Source organism: Papilio xuthus, unplaced genomic scaffold (assembly GCF_000836235.2).
Source record: "Papilio xuthus unplaced genomic scaffold, Pxut_1.1 DF825946.1, whole genome shotgun sequence".
Lineage (NCBI taxonomy): Eukaryota > Metazoa > Arthropoda > Insecta > Lepidoptera > Papilionidae > Papilio > Papilio xuthus.
In genome coordinates, this window is record NW_013532703.1 from 7,559,468 (window position 1) to 7,583,836 (window position 24,369).

The following is a 24,369-nucleotide window of genomic DNA, read 5'->3' on the forward strand; positions in this document are numbered from 1 at the left end:
TCTTCTATGAGTTTCTATTTTAACTTGATATAAAACTATACCTTAAAAAGATTGAAGGAAATAGTAGAATATTTGATGCAGTACGCCCCCAAAGACCTCCAGCGGGGAGGGTAATTTAAAACAAGCATAATTCCCTCGTTACCGGCGCCCGCGTGTTCCGCTTCATTACATCTCATCAGTGTTTATGGTTTGCTGTGGACGCCGCATTACTCTCCGGTGTAATTAGTGGTAAGTAGTTTGAGAATCCTGCTAGTGAACCGAATCTGTACCTTTGAAATTCATTGCGTTATAAATGCAACGAAAAATATTAAAACAAGTTAAGCAGTTACGCGATTTACCTGAACTTGCGATAGGATGAAAAGGAAAATATCTCAAATTAACGATTGTTAAGATTAAAATCACAAATAAGAAATAAAGAACTGTTGATTCTATTAGCTATTTAAGCTTTGGCCCTAAGGAGTAATTAGAGTCGTCCATCTAAACCTACTTTTGAAGTAATGTTTTGAAATAACTTAATACTTTATCTATTACTAATTCTTTAGTGTTTTGGCGTTAAAAGCTGAAGTAAATTAAACTTATCTTACTGAGTTTATTTTGTTAAGCCTACTTAATAATAGCGGCAATTTCACTAAACTGATGAAGGCGTGAAATTTGGCAGGCGTATCGTTACTTAACGTTTGAGAATCAGAAGAAGCAATATTGTAGAAACGTATAATATTAATTATAACGAACTGAATTGGCAATCTTCCATTTATTAGAACGGTTTGTAAATATAACGTTTCGGCATTTCTATAATATGAAGGAGACAAATAGCATATAGGGACAAACTGCAAAACGTAATTAATGCCAAAAGGTTCAGTCTCCCATTGGATAAAAATATAAACTCCGCCGTGACAGCTGAACGCTGCCGTGACCAGGATTCGAACCTGGGTTACTACGGCCACAACGTAGGGTCCTAACCACTAGACGATCACGGCTGTCGGAGCTGGTGGCGGTATTAACGGAACATTGGTACAAATACTTTAAAACTGGAGTACTTTCACTACAACAGTCGGTTTTTGCATTAGTATGACGTAGTTAATGGTTAGCAAACTGTTATTGCTCAAAAACACTTCTTGTAAAAATGTAGAGGTCCCCAGATAGCTTATTTCCATGACTATTTTTCTATAATCTGTTTTATTTTGGCCTCCGTTTTTTGATGTCAGTTTAAAGTACGCGTGTTTCACTTTTACATTCGTTATCTTCAACAATCAGCAACATTAAAATAGTGGCACATATATCTAATGCTAGGGGTAAAACAAAAATTCAACGTGGAAGTTGTAGGCAAATGTTATCCGTCATAATAGCCTCAATCCACTTAGGATCAGTTAAATGCAGTTCGTACCTCCGTTGTAACATGAAAAAGGTTTTTTTATCAACTTATCTTATCACAGGTACTGCTTATTAAACTATTTCACAAGGAAAAGGTGGATCCTAGTAATGCCTTAGAAAGTTTTTCTCATTCATTACACGTACAGAGTGTTCTAAAAATATTCTTCTATAATTAAGATTATGAGTGGGCTGTTGTACTACACTGTGCCTGTTTTAATTATTAAGCAGACAATAGGCTTCTTACTGTAAAATCTTAAAATATTGACAGAATATTTAAATATCAGTGGAGACTAACAAGATCAAAACTGATGTTTAAAATAGATGTTTCAAAATGAAAATAAGACGGACAAAAAGTTCTCTCCGGCGGGGAATCGAACCCCGGTCTCCCGCGTGACAGGCGGGGATACTGACCACTATACTACCGAAGATGTGGTTAACAATGTCGAAATATTATATTATGTCATGTAACGACTGTTATTCTATAACATCAATTCTTGAAATGATAACACCTGGTTTATTTATAACGTACATGATAAAGTGAACATAGATAATAAAAATATTTCGCCGATATCAATGCAATTTATGAATTCCATACGTAAAATAACAGATATTTGAGTGATAGGAGTGCAAATGATAAAGAATGATGGTGATGATGATGATGGGGAATTCGTAAAGATATGATGATGATAGCGCATTACATCATCGATTTTGACAGCGAATGCCATATAGAACCAATTTTCCTATAATTTTGAGTACAGTATATCCATGATGAAGCACTTGGGCACTTCAGAGAAACCTTATCTAATATTATAAATGCGAATGTTTGGATGGATGGATGTTAAAAGGGATCTTCAAAACGGTTTAATGGATATCAATAAAGTCTGGCATAGATGTAGAACATTGTCTGGAAGAAAAATACTAGGCTACTAATTTTTTTTAATACAGCGCGGACGGAGTCTCGGGCGATAGCTAGTGTATAATATTTTTTATATTATGGTTTTATGTATTATATCATAATTATTGTAGCTTGTTCAACTCTGTCACGGTACAGTGGACTCGATTGTGATAGTATACCGTTTAACGTTATATTTCCAACGTTTCGTGTCTTTTGTCACCAGCTCCGACAGCCGTGATCGTCTAGTGGTTAGGACCCTACGTTGTGGCCGTAGTAACCCAGGTTCGAATCCTGGTCACGGCAGCGGATAGCTGTCGCGGCGGAGCTTATATTTTTGGTTCCATTACTAAGTAGAAGCAAAAGTAATCATGGGTTTCCTCTGCCGAAACCGTCCTCCGACAATATAGTGCTATCACTTTCATGCCTTTTGCAAAAAAAGAGAAATGTATATTTTTGCTTAAATGTTGCATCAGTGAAAACTCTTAGCACGTAATACAAATAGGGGTCCTTAATGTTAGTTACAAATGTAAAAACTTTTGTGAAATCCATTCAATTCCTAAGATTATTAAAAGGCGTTGAGCGTTTTAAGAAATAAAATCTTCAATTTATTTAATATAGATAAGCAAAAAGCCAAAGATGGATATAATTATCACGAAATATTTTAATCAGTGAGTCAGTAATAATACGGCTTATTTAAGTTCGATTTTAATGAAGCTGATTATGAATCGTATAAACTGATAATGAATACGATAATATAATTTTTATTAACATAATATAATAAATTTTTATTTTGCTTATAATGATGGCTTACGTTGATGATGACTGAAGTTGACAGGTTAGGGTATACGCAACAAATAACCCTCACAGAAGTTCATTTATGCCATCCATACGCATAATATATTGACTTCATTGATTAAATTTATAGCTATATGTAGCTGTATGCAGACATTTTCAGCGCCTAAAATTTTTTAGCAGCAATATCATTTTTATGATGTTTTTTCAAAAAACTAGGCGTTGTTTTAAATAAGCTTTAGTATCCTGGTAACTATAATATTACGTTATTGGGTATAATTGTGTTGGGCATCGAATGAAAAAAATGTTAAATATTCTTGACCCCTTAGGCGACCAAAATTAATAATAACGATTAAATGGACATCATCTAAATTTTAACGTCCATAAATTTTGCGTCATCTGGATGAATCACGTCGGAAAAGAGAAGACTTAATCCGAAAATAAATCATGGATTCAATTGAAAAGAAATCGGACTCGCCACGCGGCGCGACGCGACGCCTTTGTTACAAATTTTCCTTTTTTTGAACGCTTTTATAAAGATCATAAAACATTTTATTTAAATTAGTGTAGTGGTAGTACATTAGAAGTAATCACTTCTTTAGACATATGATTTTGTTCTGTTCCATAGTAAAATTTGGAGCTAATACGTACTTAATTTAATTCGCCACGACATGAACATCTCCACATTGATTTTAATTATTAATAACATTACTTTACAAATAAATAATAATAATAAGTTATATAAACTTGTTCTTTCTTATTTTTCTTTCATCTCATCAACAGCTCACTAAACGTCCCCACTGAGAGGCTCGGAGCCTACCCTAAGTTAAGGGTGAGTAGGCCATAGTCAACCACGCTGGCCAAGTGCGGGTTGGTTAACTTCACACATATCTTTGAATTTCTTCTCAGATATGTGCAGATTGCATCACGATGTTTTCCTTCATCGTAAGAACGTCGGATAAATGTACATATGTAAATCGGAAATCGAAAAACACATTGGTACATGGTGGGATTCGAACCTAGGATCTGCAGATTGCAAGTCAAGTGCTTGACTCCTGAGCCACCGACGCTCCTTTTTATATTTAATGGAAATCTTAGAAAGTCAATTTACATATTTTCATACATAGTATGTATTTCAGAAGAGAGCTGCGTACTGTTTTAATTCGTTTGATGCTAATTCGAGTAAAGTCAGATATAAATTAAATATTTGCAAAATAAGGTAAAGATAAAAAATAAGAGTATCATCAAAGTGTATTTATAAAGAAAACACCATCTGGAATATTTCAACATGTTACCTTATCGGAAAACTTTTAATGAGTTTTTCAAGTTTATCATTAAACTTTCTTCTTAATCACTTTTCCATCTTAATACCGTATTAAAGTGGAAATTATGTTTGATTTTAGACTTAACAAAGTATTCAGATATGAGATGATTTCTGCGAGAATAATTACTGTTTTCTTCGGAACATATTGTAACGTTACCAAAACTGTTGTATGTTCTATATATATAAAAGAAAGTCGTGTTAGTTACACTATTTATAACTCAAGTACGGCTTTACCGATTAGCCTGAAAATTAGCGAGGAGGTACATTAGAGCCAGGAGACGGACATAGGATACTATTCATTCATTTTTTTTCGAATTTATGCCTTGAATAGTTGCTTTTTATTTAACTTGCTGATATTATAAATGCGAATGCTTAGGTGGATGTGATGTGGATGGATGGATATGTGGGCTACACTAATTAAGTTTCTTTATATATCCTCGCGGACGGAGTCGCGGACGACAGCTAGTTAAGTATATTTTCATGACAATGTTACAATATTGATAGAGTCCGCAAACACATCTGTTGCTCGAATAAGACTAGATTAGTAAAATAACAATCAGACAGAAGATTTATCTAATCTCTATATTCTGATTAAAGTGTTGAGATAGGCTACTTCCTAAAATTTCCCTAATAACTCCATCTTTGGTATCGTCAGTCTTAGTGAACGAATACAGGAAAAGTGTACAAATTATTTTATCTATATTTATTTATAATTAATTTATTCACTAATTATAATTGGATGAGCGTCGATTTATTAAACTGAATTTCCTGCTTACTGTAGCGTTAATTATCATAAATGAATTTAATGAAAATAATATTATTTAAATGTCTCTTATTTAAACGGCAAGTTATTTAATATCGAGATAAAATCTTCAGAGTTTTAATAACAATGATAAAATTTAAATGTGAGTCACTGATTAAAGATGTTGATTAGAAAAGTTAAAATGACTTAGAGAAGAGTTAATTACTTTTTAAATTATTATTTTTATAATTACCTTTCATTCAGAATAAGAGTTAAATACAAATAAATTTAATTAATAAAAATATCTGTAATAAATTGTATTTAAAATAAAAAGAATTTAAAATATTTAACCACAAATCTTTCGCATATTTTAAAACTAGCAGTTGAGAGGAGAATCGAGCTTTTTTACATTACATTTGGAACAGTTTTTCTACGAAATAACGTTCAGCTTTGTTGATGGAATTCGTTGCAACAAAGAGGTTTAAGCGACTATTGAAAATCAATCACAATTCAATGGCGAACAGATGTAGCATTGACAACATTTTATACCATAAAATTATTAGACTTTAAAAGTATAGAAAATATAATCGCATAGCCGAACTTCTAGATTCCAAATGTAGTCATTTCACATAGAAATTAAGTGACATAAATGTTTGTAAAAAAAACTTATTTCTTAATAGTTTATGAGCTTACGATTTCGTAAACGTACTACTAACTACTTTCGAAAAGTATATTTACTGCTTTAGTAATAAGACTGCGTTGATGTAGTTCAAATATCTTAAACAGCTTATTTTAGCTTTCTTGTATGAAGTACTAGCTATCGCTCGTGACTCCAGACTATGTACTGCATCTATGCAAAATTTTAGCGAGGTCCATGCATTAATCTAAACCAGTGGTTCCCAAACTTATTTTGTCTACTGTGCACTTTGAGAATAAATATTTCTTAGCGCCCTCATATTTTCACATATTTAAAAACCACTATAACTTCAAGTTAAATTAATTAATTATTGTGACCTATCTACATATGTATATAACGGAGAATTCTAAACGAAACTTTTACTATAAACCGCAACATGATACCTGCAGCGCCCACAAGGGGGCATTATCGCCAACTTTGGGAAAGACTAAACGTTAGCATTTATAATATTAGTAACGACCATGTTAAGATTAATATTAAATAAGCATCGTATAAGATGTGTCTGTAGTTGTATCTTGGATAGAAATTCACTGAATTTTATTTAATTCATAAATCTCTCGCTGGTAACATGCAGTCCGCAGCGGTACGGTCTTTTTCAATTAAACTTCTATTTAAACAAGTTCCTTTTTCCCCAGACAGAGAGAACAATGTGGAATTTATAAAAGATTAATATTTTAATTAACTTTTAAAGAAATTAGTTCTGGTACAAACTAGAAAGTAAAATAAATTGCATCAAAGGTTAATTTATTCTGGAGCTTATTTGTTAGTTTTTTTTTTATTATACAAAAACTTCACACAACAAATTAAACGTCGGTTAGACAGTAGTACTAAAAACCCACAGGGTTTAGGTGTACTTACTGGTCGCTTATTAATTTATAAGATCAGCAAATTAACAAATACAGACGTTATTAACCATTTCACAATTATATAATATATAAACAAAAAGAACAGAGATTAAACGGGTTTTTTCAGACTATAATAGAAAGACAAAAAAAGCGAAACAAAAGAAAAGTAGATATATAAAACAATTGATTGTTAAGTTGCAATAAATATAAGTTATTTATTTAGAAGTGCCGATTTCAAAATTCTTATAAATTTTTCTGGTTTCTTAACGATTTGTTAGTTATAAAGTGGAAAAGAAGAAGAATAACTAGGATTGTGTTTTGTCCTATTTAACTAATACTAGCTGTCGCCCGCGACTCCGTCCGCGTGGATATATAAAAAAACTTAAAGAAAAAGAATATCCTATGTCCGTCTCCTGGCTCTAAGCTACCTCTCGCCAATTTTCAGGCATATCGGTAAAGCCGTTCTTGAGTTATAAATAGTGTAACTAACACGACTTTCTTTTATAAATATATATAGAAGATATTAAGAGATAGTTAATTGATCACATAAAAATATAATTGAAATTGTATTAGTTAGACTGTAACGATATTTTTGAAGACTTCGCTATTTCAGCGATTTCAGGTGGCCGCTCGCTCGTTTGCCACCTTGTGATATAAAAAAAAAAAAAAATATAAAAAAAAAGACCTAAAAATTCAAACAATCTTGATGTTTGTTTAAAATATAAAGAGTTATTGCAATTCCTTGGCTTTGTAATAGATGTTTTTGCTGTTTTCTTCACTGTTGCCACATTTAGTTAAATGATTACTGTATATATAAGAAGCCAGACGAATTAATAGCTACGGCACAATTAATAAGGTTTAAAGTTCACTGTACTTAGTCAACACCGAGATTTCCAAGTGAAAGTGGTACCGTTTACAAATTTATATTAAACTTACATCAATCTTGTCACCAGCTCCGATAGCCGTGATCGTCTAGTGGTTAGGACCCTACGTTGTGGCCGTAGTAACCCAGGTTCGAATCCTGGTCACGGCAGCGTTCAGCTGTCGCGGCGGAGCGTATTTTTTTAATTTTTCTTTATCTACTTAAGAAAAGGAAGAAAGACAAGTCGGAATATTTTTTTCACGACAAGAAAATTTGTGTTTTTTTATGTCGGCTTATAAGTATAGGTGATGTCAACAAAATGTAGGATTCAATAAAGACATCCAAGTTTTCGGACGTCTAATAAAAATGTTAAGATTAGATTTTTTTCATAAAGAAGGCTTGTCTTTGTTATTCATGTCAGGCGCGGGTCTTTCAGCAAGGCTGAGCTGCGTCTATATTACGTCACGTACGTTAAATGTGATTGACTTTACATAAAAACCTTAATCGACAATTACTCGCTGGAATACGTATTGGGAATCGTTTGATTTATTTCGCCTTTTATTTAGGTTTTTAATTAACCAACGACATCCCTTGGGTTTGTGTAATATAAGGATTGAACTTAAATGCGTTATTCTATTGAACTACATTTTTTTTTAAATGTTAAGTCGTTTACGTTTATCAATTATCGTTATTAAAAATTCCGTAGGATTTTTTGTCTATGTTATATTTTAATGTCATGTTGCATATTGCTTTTATTATATGGTCAGTTATTAATTGTAAACGCTACATTGTTGTTATTTGAATAGAAGATAAGTATTAATTTTCTATCGCTAACATAAAGATTAAGTAAACATGAGTCCTTTCTTCTTCCTTCGTTTCTTTATTTCGTTAGTATTCGACGTAAATTAATACTTATGACGTGCGACGTAATTATCCAATGCTATTAAGATTAAGTTTCCTATTCACTAATAATTTAATTTATTGATATACTGTATGCATACAATTATTTTGGTTTCATCATGTTGTCGCATATTCTCGCAGCTGCGGATATTGTACGGAGGGAAATCGCCGCGAGCGGATGCGTTCTGTACAAGATATCTCTCCCCGGGACACGTGATATTTATTACTCTTTATACTGGACTGCGTACAAACACATCGTTAAATATTTTATGGATTTATGAACGTGAATTGTCAGCTAGAAAATAAGTTAACAAATTGCTATTGAATTTTTCAATACTCCTCTATATAAAGAACTATGTCTATCGAAATTGCTTTACGAATAATATACAATATTAGATAATCTTATTAACATTTCATACATAATGACCATTCTTTGTGACAAAAAAATATGATATTTCGATACAAACGGACCTTTTTGAACTATTTAGCTAACTTCAAAAAGGAGGAGGTTATCAATTTGTCTGTATGTTTTTTTATGTGTGTTACCGCGTAACTCCGGCCCTGGTGTTCCGATTTAATTTTTTTTTATTATTAAATTTAGAATATTTTATTCTTTTCCAAATTTTTCCCTAAATTTCCCGCTCGAGTCCTTCGTTTACAATTTTACTTTTTTTCGTCTTCAATATTTAAAAATTATAAATGTTAAAGTCAAAACAATTATAACTTTTAACTTTAACTTTAACCTAGTTTTAATTCGATTTGTAAACTGTTATAAATCTGTTTTACGAGCGTAGTGTGCGGTCAGCGACATTGTACGAATTAGACGATAGTTTTGTAACAACAGATTTATGACACAGAATAATACGTACGCACACAACTCTGTGTTTTTACGTAGTTAACGATTATTTATGAGTTGTGTTTTGCTTTCGGCCAATATTTTCCTATCATAATATAAACAAACTTTTTGCGTTGAGTAGATTGTCACATTAGTAAAATATAAACATAATTCTGTGAATTAAAATAATTAATTATTTTATCTTCAGAACAATAGTAAAAAGTTAAATACTCCGCCGCGACAGCTGAACGCTGCCGTGACCAGGATTCGAACCTGGGTTACTACGGCCACAACGTAGGGTCCTAACCACTAGACGATCACGGCTGTCGGAGCTGGTGACAATCAGATTGAATTTAAACGATAGATTGATCGTTTTAATAAAACTTTCACTTGCAATTTGTCACAGCTTACGACCATAATAGCCAACGAACTAAAAGGAATTGCAAATGTTCAATGTTTGTTTATATTGTGTGGTTTGTTTAATTTTAATAAGCAAATATAAGCTTTTTAATAATTCTATAAAAGACGTATATGTCCTAGTGTTGAAATGAAATTCACACTGATTCAAAGTTTATGGAATTTGAAAACTAACTTACTCTATCATGATCCAAGACAAATTCGGTTTTCTAAACATTAATAAAATCTAGGTAGAGATTACTGGATTAATTTTGATACATTTTCGATGTTAAATTTAGGGAAAAGCTTTATCTAATTTCACCTGGTGTATTTGCTGGAATGGTTTCAAATTAATCTTGCTTTTAAATACCAGTAGAGATTTTAAATCGAAACGTAAACCGCTTGAGTGGAGTTTAACGATGGATGTGATAGGAATCTATTCTTTAACAACTGGTTTTGCGAGTGTTAAATGATAAAATTTAGCTCAGCATTTTAATATCGTCGCCGGTAAAGTAGTCAGTATCCCTGCCAGTCGCGCAGAAGGCCAGGGTGCGATTCCCTGTCGAAGAGGAATTTTATAAAGTTATATATTAACTCTAAAATAAAATTACTGTACTTAATATTTAGTCTAGTAAGGCATTATAATTAATTTAAAAGGCGTTAAAACCAGCTCTAAATATCATAGCATCTTTTAATCTATAAAGGAGTAGGTTCAACAGATTAGGAGTAAACAATTTCTCTGAATGCGTTTATTCAACGAACCTTATGAAAATTGACAAGTCATCAAACTAATTCCATTTGTTTCTCGCTGTTCAAAGCTGTACTCTCTCGAATTGCAAAAATATAATAAATATAAGCTCCGCCGCGACAGCTATACGCTGCCGTGACCAGGATTCGAACCTGGGTTACTACGGCCACAACGTAGGGTCCTAACCACTAGACGATCACGGCTGTCGGAGCTGGTGACAAATGTCGCGGAATACCGCTTCGTAATCAATAAAAAACTGGATCACTTTCACTTGTGATTCGTTACAGTCTCGAGAAATAAAGCCAGCAAAGCAATAATAAGCAGTCAGCAAAGTAATAATAAGCTTTATATGACTAGTACATAAATTATAACTTTTAGTACTTTGTATTTGAAAACAAAGCCAAAATTCAGCTACAAATATATAGCACACAGTCTATGGCATAAATAAACCGTGAGATTTATTGCCTTATTATATACAAAACTACCGGAAGTAAACTTATATAAGATCTAACTTTGATCGCAATCGTGAGCTTAAGATAAATCACTATTTAATGTTTCATTTAACACGTTTGATCTCTATTGCGACAAAGGCGCGTAGCGTAACGAGGTCATGACGATAAAAGGCGTAGAGCAGCCGCGTAGCGCAATTCGTAGCACTCAGAGATGTGTAGTTGTGATACTTAAGTTTATATTAAATTATAAAGCATCACAATTCGTTTTTTTTTAATATACTAGGGGTGAGATTTATAAAAATCGACCAGTAAATCAATAGTGCGAGTGTTCTTTGCTTATTCACATTATTTGCGACAGATCGGGATTTAATAATCTTTGTTTTACTCAATTCCCAACTGAACCTAAATGAAATGAAGATTAGAAAAATCACTCCAGAGACTTTTAGTGGTTTCAGAATACAAGTGTTGTTTTTAAACTAAACTTTTTATCACTGTAATTGCACTTTTTGTTTGCTTCTGTTCGTTCTACTGTAACGAATTGCAAGTGAAAGTGATCGCGTTTGTGTTAAATGTAAAGTAGAATTTTGTGTCTTTTTCCACAAGCTCCGACAGCCGTGATCGTCTAGTAGTTAGGACCCTACGTTGTGGCCGTAGTAACCCAGGTTCGAATCCTGGTCACGGCAGCGTTCAGCTGTCGCGGCGGAGTCTATATTTTTTTATTTAAATTTTAAATAAAATTATTGAATAATTGTAATTGTTAACAATTTTACGTAAATTTTAATCTATTTTTATTTTTCATTTTATTCCCTAAGTTATCTTTTTAATCTTTAATAGCGTTTCATTGAGCATCGTTAAAATCCAAAGCTGTCCCTCTTTAAATACTTTTTATAGATGACATCATAAAGTTACATATTACTTAATATTATACATGCAAAAGTATGCATGGAGACATGTATGAACGGTTTGCATGTTATTGCGTTTAACATTATGTATTTGCCGAAAGGATTAACGGATTTCGATTAAGAAAGAACACATAAGCTATATACTTACAAAGTTCTTTAATTACGCGCAGGCAAAGTCGCAGACAAAAGCTAGTATTAGATAGAACATTTTTCATTTCAACATAAATGAACGGATCTGAAATGTTACATGACATGTTTTTATTTAATTCTGCTGATATTGATTTCTTTCAGTTGGGGTCGTCGTAAAGTGCTGGCTTAATCATTATAAGAAAATGATTACAAGTTGTGTTTTGTTCTAATTAAGGTTTCAGTACTTTGAATTATTACATTATTTAAATTGGAAAGAAATATAAAGACACTCACGAATACATTTATTCCACAAGAATTCTAAAATAATGCTGTATTCATTTGACCTAAAAATATATGCTCCGCCGCGACAGCTATCCGCTGCCGTGACCAGGATTCGAACCTGGGTTACTACGGCCACAACGTAGGGTCCTAACCACTAGACGATCACGGCTGTCGGAGCTGGTGATAATATCAATGTAAATTCGATAAAAATTCATCTTAAACTGTGCCACTTTCACTGCAATTAGTTTCGGTGTTGGCTGTATGGTACAATGAATATTAAACCTTAGCTCCTATTCATAAGACATAAAATAGTTTAACCGGGCCATTCCATACTATAACAACACCTGGAACTGTGTAGTCGCATAGACAAAAGATTCTGAACATGTTTAAAAATATAATTTTTTGCCTCTTTTAAAATCCTTAAACCCTTAAATACGAGCAAAGTTTTTTTCTAAACACTGTGTAAATCGTTCACTAATCGGATTTTGTACATAACCAGTAAAGTGCACGTCGTCTCGAGTAATCCTAACCGCGTAATGGAAAACGCTAACGGGGAGTGTTACTTTGCTAGCGATTTATGAAAATACTAAAATTCGAAACGTCAATAGCTTAATGGTTAACGGTACGGATTTCCGATCACGAGGTCGGGGGTTCGAATCTCGTCATTCGACTATTATCGTTAACCATATCCTAGCACAAGCCTAGAGCTTAAGTTGGAATGGTAAAAGAAATATTAGTAAATTTCCAAAAAAATCTGCTAATATTTAGTATTAAAAATATTATAAAAGCAATGTAAGTATATAATGAAATAGGTAGGCATTAGGTACATAAAAATTGACTCTTCGCAATAATGTTGATAGTGGAATTGATTCGGAAACAAAACATTTTTTATCAAGCAAAAGTGACGTCAAAAATAGATAAAAATTAATGATGTTATCTCACCGTTGAAATGTTAATGTCAATAAAAAGTTACGAGGTTAATTATTTTGAACTTTAAAATTATTTGTGAACTTTTAACAAAATCTTAGAAATAAGAAATATGTGGCATTATCAGGAGTCTGGGCGGAAGCCAACTCTGTTAGAACTGATGGGCGCCTGCCACGGAATATTTTCAATATTAGTATACATGTTTTAGAGATAAATTGCTGCATTTTACAATTTCCAGTCAAAGGATGTACCTAATGAAATGTATGAATTATATAAAACAAAAAGAGTATACTACGTAGAACAAGTGTCTTTAAAATATTGTTTTTTGGCTCGAGTGGTATTTACTATGGATGACTAATTTATTTATGCTGATAACCATTTATTCATTTATTAATCTTATTCTTAATATATTACATTTCATATAAAAATATATATTAAAAGTAGATCACCACCGGCTGCGGAGTCCCATGACTCAAACAACCAGTGGTCAGGGCTACAGACAGGAACCTTCTCACGATACGTGCGGTTTCTAGGATAACTGCCTTTTGTATCGGGCCCTTAATCAAACTGTTTAGCGAGAGCTTCTTGAGATGCTTTTATGCTGATTATTATTATGCCTGTAGTTGTTAATTTTCATGGTAGTGTCACCTACGTAATTTAAATTATCAAGTAGTGAACACATATTAACAATATATTAAAACTCTTCGCTTTTTTAAATACAATATCAAGATGAAACAATAAATTTTATTTATAAGGTTAGTTTTATTACGATACAATTTCACTGGAGAATACTGTGTCGATACATTACCTGAAATTAAAATTCAGTAAGCGTGAGGGTAGAGTGTAGACGTGCTACGGACGAGGGGTGAGGGGTGGTGGGTGATGCTGTGCCTGTATATTTTGTAATCAGGCTCTATTGTTATGGCAGCGATATTCAATGGTACCGGATTTAGAAATAGCAATTCAACTGAACATTGTACTTTCAGTTTCGATTGTACTAAAAAGAAAGAACTACTTCTCTAATAATATAAAGGAAATTTAACGAGAAAAAAACTTAAAGATTTGGTTTTAAGTATTGCACTTTACTTAGTTAGATTAACACATCTCGCCTATTTATGAATTTACTTAATTAATGAAATACGAATATAATTCGTTCTTATTATAATCTATATATGTATATATAAAAGAAAGTCGTGTTAGTTACACTATTTATAACTTAAGAACGGCTTTACTGTTATGGCTGAAAATTGGTGAGGAGGTAGCTTAGAGCCAGGTGACGGACATAGGATACTATTTATTCTTTTTTTTCGAATTCATGCCTGGAAGAGCTGCTTTTTATTAATTTACTAATGTTATAAATGCGAATGCTTAGATGGATGGATGGGTGGGCTACACTAATTAAGTTTTTTATATATCCACGCGAACGGAGTCATGGGCGACAGCTAGTTTAGTATAAAATTGGAAAAATAATACATTATTTATTTTATTATGCGTGGTAAGATCTTAACAAAGGTAATTTTGTCCTGAAACGAAATTCAAATTTGTTATCCATTCGTTGGTTCGAATTAATAAGGCTTATACTTAATACATGTACGTAATAGACTCGGGGAGCCACCAAAGTTAATACAACCTTCCTAATTATCCCTCGCGGCGATGCCTTAAACGTATTATTATATCTAACACGAATTCTTCTTTTCGTACACCAACGATAACTACGGTTAATTAATAGAGCTTGACATAATCTTACTAATATTATAAATACGAATGTTTCGATGGATGTTTGTAAGATGGTATTTCCAGAACGGCTACATAGATCTTACTGAAATATGGCATACATGTAGAACATAGCCTGGAAGAACACATAGGCTTAAGTTTTTTTATAATGCCGCTCAGACAGAGCCGCGGGCGACAGCTAATATAGGAATAAAAGGAATGTATGTACATGTGCTATAGTACTCACCAGGAAGAAAGAAATTCATCTGGCGTCATTGGCGGAAATCGAATAGTTCTCAAGAAAACGTAATAGGTAAAGTCTGACGTCACGGTTCTTGGTGTAAATCCACCTGCAAACAGCGGCGAGGCGCCGACCTGTCTCTGCAAATTGGCAACTAGCCAAATATTACAACATGTTAAAAACATTAATGTTGGCTCAATTATTCCCGTTTCCATGTGAAACACTTTTAATAGAGTATAGCATTTGATTTAACTATGTACACCTTCTGAAGGCAAAGCTTTTCCAATTTTCTTTAAATGTCATTCGTTGTTTACTATCAGTTAAAAAAATTACGACTTAAAAATTCAAGGTCATTAATAATTATACGACAATTGGCTGTTTTTCTTTCATCATTTTTTTTTTAATATTAGCAGTATTTTGATAATATTTCTTGTACCATTCCAAGTAAGCTCTTTCCTTGTGCCAGGATATGGTTTACGACAATAGTCGAATGGCAGGATTCGAACAACCGACCTCGTGATCGGAGATCCCCTCAACCATTAGGCTATTGGCGCTCAAAAATTTTGCTTTAACAATTTCAAACTAGGTTCCTAAGAATGACAAGACTAAAAGGCTATTTCTGTACATGTCGTATAAAATGAAAATAAAATTATATCACAAAATTAAGATATAACGAATAGAGTTAAAATAAAAGAGATTCAAGTATGTAATAAAAGCTGGTTAGTTTAGAGATTTCAACCACATTCGCTGTCTAGACGACATTAGCGCGAGTGTTACCACATGCAAGCGTTTATTGATCGTTTTAGTCTCCTTGGAATATTGTTGAAACGGTTTATAGCAACATTCGCTAGCCGTTAGATAGAATCATAAAAATCATAAAGATTTTCACTTTCAACCAAACTAAAATATTTTATTTAACATTCTATCAACAGAATAGACAAATATTTGATAAGAAAATAAAACGATAGCTGTTGTTACTAAGATCAAAATGAATTATTAACTGCTTCACGCAAAAAATGTCATATATTTGTTGAACCTTATTATAGTTTTTTAACGTAATTACTAGCTATCGACAGCGACTCCATTTGCGCGGAATAAAAAAAAATAGTATCCTATTTGCTCTTCCAGACTATGTTCTACATCTGTGCCAAATTTCAGCGTGATCTATTGATCCGTTCTAGAGATACCTTCTAACAAACATCCATCCTTCCATCTAAACTTTCGCATTTATAACATTAGTATCATATGGTTTAATTTAAGAACACACGTAGGAAGGAACCATTAAACATATGTCTGTCTCTTTCTATGTTAAATCTTTACATAGAAATTGAAAGTGTTTTCAACATTCCTTATTTCCTGATAGTTGACGATCGAGGAAATGTTAATTGATCAGTACAAAGTTAAGGTCAGATGTTGTCTGAAATTAATTTCTTAGAAGTTTGTTGAGTGAGGCGGACGGAGGCGACGGCGCGGGCGGCGCTCGAACTTACTCAATTAATGTAATGTTATCAATGTTGCCATCGATGTCCTCATTCTGTTACAAAACAGACACACCGCTGCTATAGAAGATAGGGTTGAGACGATAGCGATTTGACGCGACACATGTATTCAACCAGTACCGTGATGTTATAAATAACATCACATATTTTATAAACAAATATAATATAAAACAATTTTAATTTCATGTATAAATTATTTTGATTGCAAAAACAAATAAGAAGTGTTGTTAACTTTTTAAAATTTTCTGACAAAAAGTTCTCTCCGGCGGGGAATCGAACCCCGGTCTCCCGCGTGACAGGCGGGGATACTGACCACTATACTACCGAAGACGATGTTTGTTTAGATAAAATTTTTAGTTCTGTTATTTTATGACAACGTCATAAGTATACTTATTATACACGGAGTTTACTAAGTAAATACAAGTTCAATTAGTAAATGATTAGATTTGCTTGGAATTGTTCCAAATAGTTCTGAATTCTAACCAAGGCATTCTGTTGTTGTGTAGCAAAGATATTAGTTTCCCGTCTAGTTGATAATTTAACAAATGCCCCCCCCCCAGTCTAGACGCAGTTATAAGTTTGAAGCTGTCCATTTGTAAACTTTACAACTTGTCCGGACACTTTAGTTCAGACGAACAATATTTTTCAAGGGAAAAAGAAGTCTGACAAAAAAAAAATTGTGACTAAAAAATATTTCATAATTTGAACCCACTAATATTGCATACATATTTGAACCAAATAAACGAAAAATAAGATATGAATTTAGTTGTGTTTCTTCTTGTAGATTTCCGGTGACATCTCAATTTCGGTGGATTTATTGTACTCAAGATTATTCCTTGTCTTGGAAATAACACGTCCCGTGTGCGTCGCGTTTGGGAAACGTGACAATAAATAATATATGAAGCTGCTCCATGCATTTCTATATAAGACGTGCAAGGATATTTTTGTTTACATAATATATCTACGTAAAACGTGGCCGTGTTAAGAATTGTAGCATTTTTAGTAAAGATCCGAAACCCTTAGTCGTTATTGACTTCACCTCTATTAACATTTTTTTTTCTAGAAACAAATAAAACAATAGAGACAATGGAGCGTCGGTGGCTCAGTGGTCAAGCACTTGACTTGCAATCTGCAGGTCCTGGGTTCGAATCCCGCCATGTACCAATGTGTTTTTCGATTTCCGATTTACATACGTACATTTATCCGACGTTCTTACGGTGAAGGAAAACATAGTGATGCAACCTGCACATATCTGAGAAGAAATTCAAAGATATGTGTGAAGTCAACCAACCCGCACCCTTAACTTAGAGTAGGCTCCGAGCCCCTCGGTGGGGACGTATAGTGAGCTGATGATGAAATAAAATTCGGAATGATTAAACAGATATCTTAAAGAATCTAAACCCGCCTGTCAAGCTTGAGGTCGGGGATCGATTTATCTTTTATTTTTGTTTATAAACAAAAACTCGAATAGTCTTTTAGTAATCTACCCAATGTAATTATTCATCGTATCTTCTTATGTTTCTTTATAGAATATCTATAGCATTAAATGAGACATAAGACTTTTAACTTACAGTAAAAACCTCAATGATCTTACAAAGAACTCTCTCTGTCCCTTAGGAATCGATGAAGGGATCGCTTCAGAACAGCCTTGTTAAAAGGGGATAAACGTTTTCCGCACGAACGCTTTCGCATTATGATTGTTAGGAACGAAATTGTCCGACCACCCCAATTTCATCTCTAAACGGATTTACCTCATTGCAGGCTTGATTCACCTTGACAAATATTCCTATTATATATTTTTTAAAAAGCTACACCCACATACAGAGTAATATTTGAACTGTAGAACTATATATAAGCCACAATTACAAGTTAAATATCGGATGGTAGTCTTGTTAAATAGCGGTGACCGTAGTACAAAAAAGGTCGGGCATGAATCAAGACTTTAGAAAATACAGAATTCGATTTCTATGTTAACGTTCGTTAAAGATTTTAGTGGATTTAATTTAATTTTCTTAAGCAAATAACTTAAAAGAAATATATAACTTCGTGGTAGAAAGGGAATTGTAATAAAGTCCGATGTCGCTAGATTAGGTTATGGAAATAAAGTTGAATAAAAATGAAAATAAAAGTGAATTTTTATAAGATATCTAACAGTAAGTGTAAACGATTCAACCATTTTGAAAATTTTTCCGACATTTCGCGTGCTTGTATAAAGATCGCCACTTAGCCCGACATTATGACTACTAAAGTTGAACGTTCGAGTTTTATTTTTAGCGCTAAAAAAAGTAATAAAATTACGGTACAGTACATTATTTTATATAACAGTTCACGAAACTTTAGAGCAAGTAAATCGTTGAGCTTCAAGTCTAGTATAACAACGTATCTCTATCATACATTACGATCCCGGTTTAGCTTAACATTTTTAACGAACAATCCGACCCTTTTTTGTAATTTAATAATATTTTTACGTCAACGTATACCCTTTCCTTAATTAACTGAGTTTACCGAAAGAAAAAAGGTGCTTTGGATTTTTTATGCTGGGAAAATAATAGGTTGTTTAAAATGTTTTTTCATCGTTATTCTTTCTCTTGAAATTATGCGTTGTTCTATCACAAACATTAATTAATTGACAACGTAAAATCATGTATAAATAGTGTTGTAAACTTAGACCTAATGAGAGATGTGCTGATTCAGGTAATTTTTGTAAGAAAAAAATGTAAAACATATCGAGACAAAATCCAAAAGACAAGAAAATATAACTACTGTACAAACTTGCTTCAAAAGTAACAATTTTAAAGGAATTTACAAAAAAATACGCTCCGCCGCGACAGCTATACGCTGCCGTGACCAGGATTCGAACCTGGGTTACTACGGCCACAACGTAGGGTCCTAACCACTAGACGATCACGGCTGTCGGAGCTTGTGATCTGAGTAATGAAACATTGCTATGTTACAACTTGCTACGGCAATTGGAGCACTTTCACTTGCAATTATAGATTGAGTAACGGTAGTACTTAAAATATTATTACAAGGCTGTTTTGATTCGCGTGTCTTGATAAAATGTTAGCGATTAACACCACTGATTATCAATAGATTAGCACAGGCAACTAATTAAAAAAAAATAAAAAATTGGAACAAAAGGAGGTTTTAATTCGTCTGTTGTAATGTTCATCGCCTCCATCATTCTGTTGCTTTTAATTATTATTTTCACGTAAGAAATGGTAAAAATAAAAATGCATTATAATAAAAGGTCAATATGACGTCATAAAACATTTAGCTGACCCAAACACCTTTATTGCGCGGCGTGCGGCAGTCGTAAAGCTTTAGCTCCCTTACCGGACACGTATCAACTAATTTGACCGAACGTTATCAAACCGACATTAAGAGTCTTTTTACGACTTCCTTCATAATGTTGAAGCAATTACGTAAACCAAGTACTTAGGATTTACGATATAAAGGTCAGTTGGAATTGTGCCCAGATACTGACTTGATAACTTACTCTAAACTTTGCAAAAAACTGAAATCATTTCATAGCGAATTGCTTAGTTTAACGATTTAGGTTTCTACTTAATTAAACATGGATTATAGTTTAATTTGGATTTGGAGGATTAATTTCATTTTCATTTGAAAGTTCATAAAATTATCAATCAAATAATATACGATATTGCATGGTCATTTAAAAAAAGAAGATAAGTCTTTTTTATAAAAGTTAACATTGCTCGTAAAATATGGTTTAGTTACTTAACTATTGTTATACAGAACTGTGCATTAATGTAGGTTTAGGTCAAAAAATTAATCGAAATTGACACAAAAATAACAGACACTCCTTTCTTCACTTACAATGAAATCGAAATAAAAATGCAAATATCCATTGATTTATGTTTTTCTAACGCATATTGATAACTGAAATGATATTGTAATAAATATTTTATGTGAAAAATTTACCGCAATACAGATTGCGAATGATTTTCACAAATGCAAATGATATGAACATTGCGGTTAGTTTGTTCAATATCATTTGCATTTTGACAATGTTAATAATTTGATATACACCTCAATATGTATTAGTTATATTAATGCAATTATTTGGATAAACATAGCTGAGATTAGCATTACTAACTAATGTCATTTAGGTAAATATCCTGTTACATATAAAGAGAGATTTGTCTGATAAGTGTGCGTCCCCGAGACCAAATTTAGTCCTCTTAACCCTTCCACCCTTATTCTTATAAGGAAAATGGGAAATGGAAGTGGACTTTTCAGATGAGAGGATGCATGGAAAGGAAAAATATTTTCTTTCTGTGTATCCTCTCCTCTGTCAATTAAAGGTAGGCAACGCATATGCGATTGCGTATGTCTGTGGGCAACGGTCACTTTGCTATTTCAGCGATTTCAGATGGCCGCTCGATCGTTTGCCACCTTATGATATAAAAAAAAGAATTTATCTAATTTCATGTTTTAGGTTTGTATAATCTGTAATACTTACATGGTTTGTAACAAACATATTGAATTTATTGTATAAAACTACATTATTAACTCGAAGTCTCTACGTCTATTTGGAAATTGCATTTATCATTTTTGCAGGAATCGAATATGACGACGGACTGGCGAGTAACGCGAGGCTCCCCCGCTCCCCGCTCCCCGTCCTCCTGCCCCTGTGGGTCTCATGCAGCTGGTGGGGTGACGCATGCGCGATAGCACAACCTCGGATCTCGCAGCGTTGATAATTTCGCAGAGGACGTTGTTGCCCATGCGAGGCAACAGCGTCCTCTGCGTCTCCATACTATTAAATTCATAATACCTAGTAGACAACTGTTATTTTTTCCTAAATAATTTAAAAATATATCTAATCAATAATTTGATTTAAATTATAAGTATTAGGAACATAATAACTTTTATGCTGGTACATGCGCTTGCGCATACAATCATAACTAAATGAAAAAATGTATTGAAATTGAATAAAGTAAAGCTATTTCAACTAAAGGTGGTTGAATACTGACCAGTGATATTAGAAATTTTAAAAATTGTTTTTTAAAAAATAATTTCTGATTGTTAATATTTAATTAATATTCTAGCGACACTGACCCCAGCGACCACCAAAATTATACATGTTTAATCTTTATATATATAATTCTTCTGTGAGTGTGTATGTCACTGAACTCTCAAACGACTGGACCGATTTTGATGAAATTTTTTGTGTGTGTTCAAGGGGATCTGGGAATGGTTTAGATTCACAATTTTCATCAAATATTAACTTCATATTAATTTATTCAAATTAAAGACGTGTAGACAGGACAACGTCTGTCGGGTCCGCTAGTATTTTATAATTTACCAGCTGTCGCCCGCAACTTTGTCCGAGCGGATTTAAAAATAGATGTTGGCCGATTCTCAGACCTACTCAATATGCTCACAAAATTTCATGAGAATCGGTCAAGCCGTTTCGGAGGAGTATGGGAACGAAAATTGTGACACGAAAATTTTATATATAAGATTTAGCTAAGTTAAATAAGGAATTTTAATATTATTCAATAACTCTTGAATAAGAAGACGGCGTTCTTTATAAAAAAGCTTTAAACAATGTTCGTAAAAATGAAAATTGTACATCTTTTAAAAATAAACTTTTATAATAGTTTTATGCCGACAAAGGCACTTGTGAAGACTTTTACGCTTCTAACAAATTACACTTTGATATATTAGAGTAGTAGAGCCATCTATTGACAAACAGCGAGAACTTATTTGCGCACCCTATATCTTATAAAATATTGTCTTTTATTCCTTTCTTTTAGTCCTTAAAAGAAAAAAGAAATTCAAAAAGTTAAAACCAAAATTTATAGTAAAAAGTTCTGAAAATTATTGACAGTTAAAATAATTCTTCTAAATTGAAATGCTCTAATCCTTTAAATCGTATGAAATTCATTTTAAACGTGATTACTATGAACGTGACGTGCGTTAATCCAAAGGGATCTTGCATAAATCCTGCACTAATGACATCCTAATTTAAAAGGATCATACATCCATTAAAAAAGATTACATCATGTGTATAAAAGATAAAAATGTTAAATCCGTGGTGTGATTTCCATCTGGCATAAATGGTAATATTATTTGGGGCAGTTAATGTCATGTTATGGGAAGAGAAGAACCTAAAGCGTAAAGGAGAATTTAAGTTACAAGTGTAGAAGGGTACACTGGTAGATGTAGGTCTAGGAAAAGATGGATGCGTGAAATGCGTAACATGACTGAGATGATGGAAAATAGATTGAAGGAAGAAAACTGGTGAGATAACCGTACGAGAATGGGATTAGGTCACGGAGATGATGATGACGATGATACATGAAAAGGTTCTACTGGGAAAATAATATAAATATCACGAAAAATTAAATTTACTACTACTTAAAGTGCTTAAATGGTCACAGAAGATATAGACTAACTATTGGAAACCCACAGACAATGGTCGTAGATTTCTCTCTACGTAATTTTATGTTGAAGTAATAATCTATATATATATATAAAAGAAAGTCGTGTTAGTTACACTGTTTATAACTCAAGAACGGCTTTATCGATATGCCTGAAAATTGGTGAGGAGGTAGTTTAGAGCCAGGAGACGGACATAGGATACTATTGATTATTTTTTTTCGAATTTATGCCTTGAAGAGCTGCTTTTTATTTAACTCACTAATATTATAAATGCGAATGTTTAGACGTATGTGATATCGATGGATGGATGGATGGATGGATGGGTGGACTACACTAATGAAGTTTTTTTTTATACATATATCCACGCGGACGGAGCTGCGGGCGACAGTATTAACACTTACTACAATAATTAAGACAGTAGTAAACTGACGATCACTATTTAAAAAAGTTTCCATTAAAGATATGAAAAATTAATACTGGGACAAAAAAGCCATACTTTTAATAAATTAAAATGTTAATGAAAAAGAAAAAAAAAGCTCTTGTATTTTCAATGACAGAACTCTGTGTTTACATTGTGTGTCGACAGAAATAAAGCAAAACTAACGTTTACCTATTCTGTGAGGCATCAAAGCAAATATTTAACCCTCAAGCGCCCGGCTTACTAAACGAGGGGATACTGGATAGTATAATATTTTTGAAAGATATTTTGTTTTATGACAAATATGCGCGTATCCAATTGTTTGTAGCTATTTTTTAACAACCCGGTAGCGTATTAGTGAGTTGTGATATCATGGCGACAGGTGTAATTTCGATATTAATAAACATAAAGTCCTGTTAATCTTTCTTTTCAGTAATATTGTAAAAGGGAAAGTTTAATGTTTGGATGGATGTTTGTTAGATATCTCCACAACGGCTCAATGGATTTCAATGAAATTTGGCATAGATGTAGAACACGCTCTAAAAGTTTTTCACACCGTATTAAAGAATATATAACTGTGTTTTAAATAATTAAAGGTTCTTAATTAAACTGTAGTTTAATATATTCACTTCATTCATTAATAATATTTACATAAATTAAATTCTCTAATTTTCTTTTGACGGACGAATAAATTAAAACATTGATTAATCAAAGTGAATTGATAACTAATCAATCAACGAATTCGTTTGTGTGAATAGGAAAATTTGATTTGTCTTCAGTTACAGAAAGTATGAACAACTTTTTGATGTAAAAGTTTAGTAAATAAACTTTCTAATAAGATATACAGAATTCAGTACAATAACTCGATATCTGCATATGTTATAACAACATTTTTATCCATCACTTCATCAATAATAGAGTCGGAGGAATACTGACGCGATGTACCAGTACCATTCAGTATAAGTATTTTAATTTCTGTTGATCT

The 24,369-nt window shown here is 32.8% G+C and overlaps 10 non-coding genes across 10 annotated transcripts; 3 read left to right on the forward strand and 7 right to left on the reverse strand.

Annotated features, from left to right (window-relative positions):
• Positions 1 to 905: 905 nt before the first annotated feature.
• On the reverse strand, positions 906 to 977 carry TRNAH-GUG (transfer RNA histidine(anticodon GUG)). The gene has a single exon. It is a non-coding gene; the product is annotated as a tRNA-His (tRNA).
• A 750-nt stretch (positions 978 to 1,727) lies between these two features.
• TRNAD-GUC (transfer RNA aspartic acid (anticodon GUC)) lies at positions 1,728 to 1,799 on the reverse strand. The gene has a single exon. It is a non-coding gene; the product is annotated as a tRNA-Asp (tRNA).
• Positions 1,800 to 2,497: 698 nt separating this feature from the next.
• Positions 2,498 to 2,569, forward strand: TRNAH-GUG (transfer RNA histidine(anticodon GUG)). The gene has a single exon. It is a non-coding gene; the product is annotated as a tRNA-His (tRNA).
• A 5,058-nt stretch (positions 2,570 to 7,627) lies between these two features.
• TRNAH-GUG (transfer RNA histidine(anticodon GUG)) lies at positions 7,628 to 7,699 on the forward strand. The gene has a single exon. It is a non-coding gene; the product is annotated as a tRNA-His (tRNA).
• A 1,816-nt stretch (positions 7,700 to 9,515) lies between these two features.
• On the reverse strand, positions 9,516 to 9,587 carry TRNAH-GUG (transfer RNA histidine(anticodon GUG)). The gene has a single exon. It is a non-coding gene; the product is annotated as a tRNA-His (tRNA).
• Positions 9,588 to 10,538: 951 nt separating this feature from the next.
• Positions 10,539 to 10,610, reverse strand: TRNAH-GUG (transfer RNA histidine(anticodon GUG)). Its single transcript has one exon. It is a non-coding gene; the product is annotated as a tRNA-His (tRNA).
• An 860-nt stretch (positions 10,611 to 11,470) lies between these two features.
• Positions 11,471 to 11,542, forward strand: TRNAH-GUG (transfer RNA histidine(anticodon GUG)). The gene has a single exon. It is a non-coding gene; the product is annotated as a tRNA-His (tRNA).
• Positions 11,543 to 12,269: 727 nt separating this feature from the next.
• Positions 12,270 to 12,341, reverse strand: TRNAH-GUG (transfer RNA histidine(anticodon GUG)). Its single transcript has one exon. It is a non-coding gene; the product is annotated as a tRNA-His (tRNA).
• A 4,469-nt stretch (positions 12,342 to 16,810) lies between these two features.
• On the reverse strand, positions 16,811 to 16,882 carry TRNAD-GUC (transfer RNA aspartic acid (anticodon GUC)). The gene has a single exon. It is a non-coding gene; the product is annotated as a tRNA-Asp (tRNA).
• Positions 16,883 to 19,391: 2,509 nt separating this feature from the next.
• On the reverse strand, positions 19,392 to 19,463 carry TRNAH-GUG (transfer RNA histidine(anticodon GUG)). Its single transcript has one exon. It is a non-coding gene; the product is annotated as a tRNA-His (tRNA).
• Positions 19,464 to 24,369: the final 4,906 nt, after the last annotated feature.